The 9,003-nt window shown below is 45.6% G+C and overlaps 1 pseudogene; it reads right to left on the bottom strand.

The window, feature by feature from the left end:
- Nucleotides 1-2,324: 2,324 nt before the first annotated feature.
- On the bottom strand, nt 2,325-7,870 carry LOC145341192 (large ribosomal subunit protein uL16-like; annotated as a pseudogene).
- Between the last annotated feature and the right edge of the window lie 1,133 nt (nt 7,871-9,003).

Genomic DNA, 9,003 nt, shown 5'->3' with positions numbered 1-9,003 from the left:
ACACTTTAAATGTTAAACACACAGAAACTGGTGTAATCTCTGCATAGATCCAAGATATGAAATATACAACAAATCCCATATTTGTTAAGTGTGAAGTACATTTATCAGTATTGTGCGGACAGTGTGAAAGCTCATTTTGCCTCTAAACCATGACTTGTCAGCAATTGCTATTGGGTAGCATTGCTACAATTTTTCTGACTGAGATTGCCAATTTGATGTCAATTTGCTCCAGATGAGCTGGTGGTGTTGTCCAGATTCATTCCACTAAGGACCCTTGTAGCCGATCGAAAGAGGGATTATAATGCTACCAGATGGCATTGAATTCAAACCCATACCTCTTCAGTGAAAGGCTGACATTTAAATCCACTGCACCACCTGCTTTCTGACAATATATCATTGTCACACCAATTGATGACCTCTGTTTATAGATGCAGTGAAGAGCTCTTGTGTAAATAAAATCAGCCGACTTGGCAATTTTCTTCAGAAACTACTCTTTCCTGAAGACATTTGTAAGCTACATTATTATTAAATGCGTCGAAACATACCAGGTGCAATCACACTGTGATTATTTCTTCGTCCACTGATCCCAATGCAGTAGTTACAGAAATGGTTGGTTTAACAGTTTGATTGCAACACTGTTGGAGAAAGAAGCCAATTAAACCCTTTAGAGATAATGATTTCACTGCTTAGTTTCATTAATTTCAGCATCAAATGTGTTTCACATATCGTGCATGAGATGAGAATTGTAAAAGTGGTATTGGATTGGTAAATACTTAGAGGGATCAGTATAGGCTCAGTGATCCCTTCGATATGTTACTGAGTCACAGATGTGCCATAGGCTCAGATCTGTCAGTCTCCAGACTGATGGAGACCAGATATATGATTCAAGTTCACGACAGGAATGCCTGGAACCCCAAAATAGTGATCTCCAGGGGAATTACAGTAAGAAGTCTCACAACACCAGGTTAAAATCCAACAGGTTTATTTGGCAGCACAAGCTTTCAAAGTGTCACTCCTTCGTCAGATAAGTGAAGAGTTGTGTTCACAAACAGGGCAAACAAAGACACAGACTCAATTTACAAGCTAATGGTTGGAATGCGAGTCTTTACAGGTAATTTGTGTCTTTACAGGTACAGACAATGTGCGTGGAGAGAGGGTTAAGCACAGGTTAAAGAGATGTGAATTGTCTCCAGCCAGGACAGATAGTGAGATTTTGCAAGCCCAGGCAAGTCCTGGGGGTTACAGATAGTATGGCATGAACCCAAGATCCTGGTTGAGGCCTTCCTCATGTGTGCGGAACTTAGCTATCAGTTTTTGCTCAGCGATCTTGCGTTATTGTGAAGGCCGCCTTGAAGAACGCTTACCTGAGGATCAGACATTGAATGGCCATGACTGCTGAAGTGTTCCCCGACAAGGAGGGAACACTCCTGCCTGGTGATTGCCGAGCGGTGTTCATTCATCCATTGTCGTAGCGTCTGCACGGTCTTGCCAATGTACCATGCCTCGGAACATCTTTTCCTGCAGCATAGCAGGTAGACAACATTGGCTGAGTCGCAAGAATATATATCATGTACCTGGTGGTGTTCTCATGTGAGATGATGGCATCCGCGTCGATGATCCGGCATGTCTTGCAGAGGTTGCTGTGGCATGGTTGTGTGTGTCGTGGTCACTGTTCTCCTGAAGGCTGGGTAGTTTGCTGCAGACAATGGTTTGTTTGAGGTTGTGCAGTTGTTTGAAGGCAAGAAGTGGGAGAGTGGGGATGGTCCTGGCAAGATGTTTGTCTTTGCCAATGGCATGTTGAAGGCTCCAAAGAAAATGTTGTAACTTCTCCGCTCCATCATCAATGTCTACACAACCCTGCCACAGCAATCTCTGCAAGCCGTTCCGGATCATCGACATGGATGCCACCATCTCACATGAGAACATGATCCACCAGATACACGGTACATACTCTGGCGACTCGGCCAATGTTGTCTACGTGATACGCTGCAGGACAGGATGCCCCAAGGTATGGTATATTGGCAAGACCACTCAGATGCTATGACAACAGATGACTGAACACCGTTCGACAATCGCCGGACAGGAGTGTTCCCTTCCTGTCGGGGAGCACTGCAGCAGTCATGGGCATTCAGCTTCTCATCTTCAGGTAAGCGGCCGTCATAACACACAACAATGCAGAATCGCCGAGCAAAAACTGATAGCTAAGTTCCGCACGCATGAGGACAGCCTCATCCAGGATCTTGGGTTCATGTCACACTATCTGTTTTTTCTCACTAAAACTTTCTGTTTAATGTTTAAACTGTCCCATCAGCAAAGTCACGCATTTAAACCACGTGCAGTGCCTACCACACATTGAGGGGGCCCTGGGCTGGCATATACTTGACCCTAGCCGTCAGGGATCAGCTTCTTCTCTGCTAACATCTCATAAGGTCAGAGGACATGGAGTTGGGGGTAGGGTGTTAGCGTGGATAGAGGATTGGTTGTCAAATAGGAGGCAGAGAGTGGGGGTCAATGGGTGCTATTCGGATTGGCGGATGGTGACTAGTGGAGTGCCCCAGGGGTCGGTGCTGGGGCCTCAGCTATTTACCATTTATATAGATGATCTGGAGGAGGGAACTGAGTGTAGGGTGTCGAAATTTGCTGATGACACCAAGATTGGGGGAAAGGCAAATTGTGCGGAGGGTGTGGAGAGTCTGCAGAAGGATCTAGATAGGCTGGGCGAATGGGCCAGGAAATGGCAAATGGAATTTAATGTTGGCAAGTGTGAGGTGGTCCACTTTGGTAGGAAGAATGGTAGGAAGGACTATTACTTACGTGGCGAAAAACTGCAGCAGGCGACGGTGCAGAGGGACCTCGGGGTCCTTGTGCATGAGTCGCAAAAACCCAGCCTGCAGGTGCAGCAGGTGGTCAGGAAGGCGAATGGGATGCTGGCCTTCATAGCGAGGGGGATTGAATATAAAAGTAGGGAGGTCTTGCTGCAGCTGTATAGGGCATTGGTGAGGCCGCAGCTGGAGTACTGTGTGCAGTTTTGGGCGCCGCACCTGCGCAAGGATATTTTGGCCTTGGAGGGAGTGCAGAGGAGGTTTACTAGGCTGATACCGGAGTTGAGGGGGTTGAGCTATGAGGAGAGGCTGAATAAACTAGGCTTGTACTCGTTAGAGTTTAGAAGAATGAGGGGAGATCTCATTGAGACGTATAAGATGATGAATGGGATGGATAGGATAGAGGTGGAGAGACTCTTCCCGCTCAAAAAAGACAGTAGGACTAGGGGGCACAGCCTCAAGATAAAGGGGGGACGGTTTAGAACGGAGTTGAGGAGGAACTTCTTCACTCAAAGGGTGGTGAATCTCTGGAATTCTCTGCCCGTTGAAGTGGTGGAGGCTGCCTCGCTAAATATTTTTAAGAAGCGGGTTGATGGGTTTTTGATAAGAGAGGGGATTAAGGGTTATGGGGAGAGGGCGGGAAAGTGGAACTGAGCCACGACAGATCAGCCATGATCTTATTGAATGGCGGGGCAGGCTCGAAGGGCCAGATGGCCTACTCCTGCTCCTATTTCTTATGTTCTTATGTTCTTATAAAATCCTTGGTGTTGAACTTGGTGAAGCCCCATTTCTTGGAGATGTGGATCTTCTGCCGCCCAGGGAACTTGAACTTTGCCCGTCGGAGGGCCTCAATCATGTGCTCCTTGTTCTGTGTCTTGGTTCACACTGACATGATGACCTGGCCAATGTTCACCCATGCCACAGTGTCCTGTGGCTTCCCGAAAGCCTCATGCAGACCAGTCTGCAAACGATCAGCACCGGCACATCTTAATGCAGATGACATGGAAAGGGTGAAGGCGCATCCAGATGTGGAAACCACCCTTGCCACAGGTCTTCACCATGTGCTTGTTAGCACAGATACGGGCAGCCTCCAAAGCTTCGGAGGATAGCTGTTCATATTCATCAGAGACCATGTGTCCACATAACGGGAACTCATCCACCTTTGCCTTTCGGCCAAGGTCGAAAATCCAGATCTTGGGATCGGGTACACTCCGACAAAAACGAGATTTGGGGTATGGCTTGTTCTTACAGTATCTGTAACAGCGGGCTGGTCGGCGGCCGATCCTGCTGCCTCTCAGGGGGGAATCTCGGATTCAATCCCCATGTCACACTCTCTGTAACTCCCACGACTTGCCTGAGCTTGCAACATCTCACCAACATCGAACCCTCCTGGCTCGAGACAATTCACACTTCTTTAACCTGTGCTTAACCCTCTCTCCACCCATATTGTCTGTACCTGTAAAGACTTGATTACCTATAAAGACTCACATTCCAACCATTACCTTGTAAATTGAGTTTGTGTTTTTGTTTACCCTGTTTGTGAATACAACTCTTCATTCACCTGAAGAAGGAGTGAGACTCTGAAATTTTGTGCTACCAAATAAACCTGTTGGATTTTAACCTGGTGTTGTGAGACTTCTTACTGTACCTACCCAGTCCAATGCTGGCATCTCCACCCCAGGGGAATTGCCAGGGAATTTTAACCTTGTAATTTCCCTGTCCCTTGCGATCCTCCATAAAAGCCTCCCATTCTGAGTTAGAGCTGAGGGATTCAGAAAGTGACGCAGTAATTAACTAAATAGCTAACCAGGACATTAGACAAGAAATGTTAGCCTAACTTCGAGGTTATTAGCAGAATTGACTCACAAACCAGTCACACTGACTCCCTTGCTCAATCACCCGAATCCTCTGTCGATCCTCTGCAGCCCTGACCCCCGATCACCCTGCCACCTGACCCGACACGTCACCCTCTTACTCCAGCTTACCAACCTCACCTGATTACCCACCAGACCCACATGCACTCCCCCACTCACACAACATCATTCCCACATGCTACCCTTCCCACCTGCCACCTTATCGTCCTGCCACCTTACCCAGTCACCTTACCTACCAGCCACCCTAGCACCCTGCCCATTCACTCATTCATCCACTCACCCATTCAGTAACTAAAATTCATCTCTTCACCTATTCAATCATATTCACACCAAACGTTGAAACTTGGCTTACACATGTTATAAAAAGAGGGTATATCTTGTCTTCTCCCCAGAGAATTGCCATGGAGATCTCTGTGGGAACATTCCTGTACCTTTGTGTTTCTGGATCTGTATTTGTGAAGAAACTGGGCTCAGAAGAATCGGTCGGAAATGCAGAACACTGCAGGGAAGTTAAAAAGTTCAAGTGAAGTGGCAATCCAATGATGATTGCCACTTCGTACAAGTGCAGGACAATAATTCCTCTGAGTGATTTCTTGAAAGCACTTTATATTACAGATAATTGATATAATTCAGTGTTCTGAACTGGAGTTTTTGATTAACAGTGGCATCACTAAGGTTTCTATATAAAGAGATTTCATCAGTTCAATGGTAATGGTGGAGAAATTCTTGAAAGCTGAACAGAGAATTATAGAATTGTAGAATTATAGAATCCCTTCAGTGCAGAAGGAGGCCTTTTGGACATTGAGTCTTCACTGACTTTCTGAGAAAGCATCTTACTTTGGCTCAACTCCCCCCACCCACCCCTGCGGCCCCCCACTCCTCTCCCCAACCCCTCCACCATATCCCTGTAACCCCACACATTTACTATAATCCAATTAGCCTGTATATCTTCAAACAAGCAAGGGTGAAGCATGTGAAACCAGGTCCTTGTGCTAACTACCTTAACTGAAAATGGCTCTAAGGATAATCCGCAGCATGTGCCATGGTGTGGAACACATGGGTCCTTGTCAAATTCTTAAGAGTCCCTTCTCCTTGGGTTACTGATGCCATCAAATGAGGGTAGCTGAGTGGCACAGTGGTTAGCTCTGTGGCCTCACAGTGCCAGAGTCCAAAGTTTGATTCCTGACTTGGGTGATTGTCTGTACAGAGTTTGCATGTTTTCCCTCAGGTCTGCGTGGGTTTCCTTTGGGTGTTATAGGTCCTTCCCACTGTCTGAAAGACATGCTGGTTAGGTACATTGGCCATGCTAAATTCTCCCTCAGTGTGCCCGAACAGGTGTGAGAGTGTATCGACTGGGGGATTTTACAGTAACTTCATTGCAATGTTAATGTAAGCCTACTTGTGACACTAATAAATAAATTTTAATCTTCGACGGAGACACTTCAGAGCGCTCATAAGTGATTTTTGATTTGATTTATTATTGTCACATGTATTAGTATACAGTGAAAAGTATTGTTCCTTGCATCTTATACAGACAAAGCATACCATTCATAGAGAAGGAAAGGATAGGATGTATAATGTAGCTTTACAGTCATAGCTAGGGTGTAGAGAAAGACACTAGGTAGGTCCATTCAATAGTCTGACGGCAGCGGGAAAGATGCTGTTCTTGAGTCGATTGCTACGTGACCTCAGACTTTTGTATATTTTTCCCCTTGGAAGAAGGTGGAACAGAGCATGTCTTGATTATGCTGGCTGCTTCTCTGAGGCAGTGGGAAGTGTTGACAGAGTCAATGAATGGGAGGCTAGTTTGAGTGATGCACTGGGCTTCGTTCGTGACCCTTTGAAGTTTCTTGCAGTCTTAGACAGAGCAGGAGCCATATCAAGCTGTGATACAACGAGAAAGAATGCTTTCTATGGTGCATCTATAAATGTTGGTGAGAGTTGTTGTGGACATGCCAAATTTCCTTAGCCTCGTAAGAAAGTAGAGGCATTTGTGGGCTTTTTTAACTATAGCATCAGCATGGAGCGACCAGGACAAGTTGTTGGTAACCGGGAAGCCTTCAAGCTCTTGACCATTTCCACTTCGTCCCTAGTGATGTAAACAAGGGCATGTCCTCCACCACACTTCTTTAAATCAATGACTTGCTGCTTCATTTTGTTGACATTGAGGGTGAGATTATTGTCATTGCACCAGTTCATCAGATTCTCTATTTCTTTGCTGTACTCCATCTCATCATTGTTTAAGATCCGACCCATCATAGTGGTGTCATCAGTGTACTTGAAAATCGAGTTGGAGGGGAATTTGGCCACACAGTCATAGGTGCATAAGGAGTATATTAAGGAGCTGAGGACACAGCCTTGTGGAGCACCAGTGTTGAGATTGATCGTGAAGGAGGTATTGTTGTCTATCCTTAATGATTGCGGTCTGCGGGTTAGAAAGTCTAGGATCCAGTTGCAAAAGGAGGAGCCGAGCCCACGGCCATGGAGTTTGGAGATGAATTTCATAGGAATAATGGTGTTGAAGACTGAGTTGTAGTCGATAAATAGGAGTCTGACGTAAGTGTCTTTGTTATCTAGGTGTTCCATGTTGACTGTAGGGCCAAGGAGATAGTGTCTGCTGTGGATATTTTGTGGTGATAGGCGAATAGTTGTGGATCCAGGCAATCTGGAAGGCTGGAATTGATTTGTGCCAAGACTAACCTTTCAAAGAACTTAATAATGAGGGATGTCACAGCCACTGGGCAATAGTCATTAAGGCACGCTGCCTGGCTTTTCTTTGGTACAGGGATGATGGTTGTCTTCTTGAAGCAGATAGGGACCCCTGATTCATGTGAAGAGGGTTAAAGATATCTGCGATACCCCTGCCAACTCGTCCGCGCAGAATCTGAGTGCTCGTCCAGGTACCCCAACTAGGCCAGTTCTTTTCCATGAATTGACTTTCGAGATGGCTGATCTGATGTTTGCGATGGTGACCTCGGATTCAGGTTTGGCCAAGGCTTCCGGGTTGGAAGGCGTGCTCTTGTTGATATCTTGCGCAAAACCGGCATAGAATGCATTGTGCTGATTGGGGAGGGGTGCATTGGTGCTGGTGATTCTACATGCCTTCTTCTTGTAGCCTTGTAGAATGCATATCATGTCGGGAATCTTCCAATCAATCCCAATCTTGAGCAACATCTCGCCACCTCACCAAAGGAGGGAGATTGCAATAAGAAAGCTCCTGAAGAAGATTTTCATCAACCCAAGCTTGTGGCTACCAATCCAACTACTGGAGCAGATACATGGGAACACCACCAACTGCCAGTTCCCCTCTAAACTACTCATCATCCTGAATTGGATACATATCACCATTCCTTCACTTGACTGGGTCAAAATCTTGGAACTTCTTCTCTAACAGCACTTTAGGTGTACATACACCACATGGACTGCTGTGGTTCAAGAAGGCAGCTCAGCCTTACTTTCTCAAGGATAATTGGGGATGGCTTTGCCAATGCCTACTTCCCATGAATGAGTTTTGAAAATGTAGCCATTTCCGCACACAGCACAATCCCAGGGATAACAGTGAACCAAATAGTTGGGTTTTCTGTTTTGTTGGCTAGTGGTTGCTGAGAGATGAACATTGACCTGCTGCCTGGAAAAGTCACAATTCATCTTCAAGTAATTATGGAATTTTGAAAACACAACAGAACAATGAGAAACTCAGTTGATCTATCATCAAAAGAACAATAGCTTGGATTGACACAGCAGTACTCCTTCAGACTTATATTAAAATTAGTCACAGGCTTAAAGTGCTGGGAAGCAAGTACAGAGGAGATGTTAGGGGTAAGTTTTTCATTCAGAGGGTGGTGAGTGAGTGGAATCGGCTGCCATCGGTGGTAGTAGAGGTGAACTCACTGGAGTCTTTTAAAAGACTTCTGGATGAGTATATGGGATCTAATGGCATTGGGAGTTACAGATAGTTCTATGGCTTGGTAGCTATAGGTGTGATTGGCGCAACTTGTGGGCCGAAGGGCCTGTTTGTGCTGTAGTGTTCTACGTTCTATGTTCTAGTCTGTGGTCTGAACTTAAAATGGTCTGGTTTAGAAACAAGAGTGCAACCAACTGACACATGCTCATGGTTAGCCTTTGAAATTCCATTGCAGCATGTGTATTTAAGGCAGGAACTATGTCGACAATCAATATAAACAGATGAATGAGAAGGAATTGGAATGATATGGAGTCAGAAAGGGTACATTTGATCAGAACTATTTCTTCACATGGAAGGTAAATGCCAACACGAAGTGATTGGCTGAATGACCTGTTTCTGTGTT

The sequence above is a fragment of the Carcharhinus amblyrhynchos genome, chromosome 3 (genome assembly GCF_965287045.1).
Source record: "Carcharhinus amblyrhynchos chromosome 3, sCarAmb.v2.hapA, whole genome shotgun sequence".
Classification (NCBI taxonomy): Eukaryota; Metazoa; Chordata; class Chondrichthyes; order Carcharhiniformes; family Carcharhinidae; genus Carcharhinus; species Carcharhinus amblyrhynchos.
This window is presented reverse-complemented; position numbering and strand designations above follow the sequence as displayed.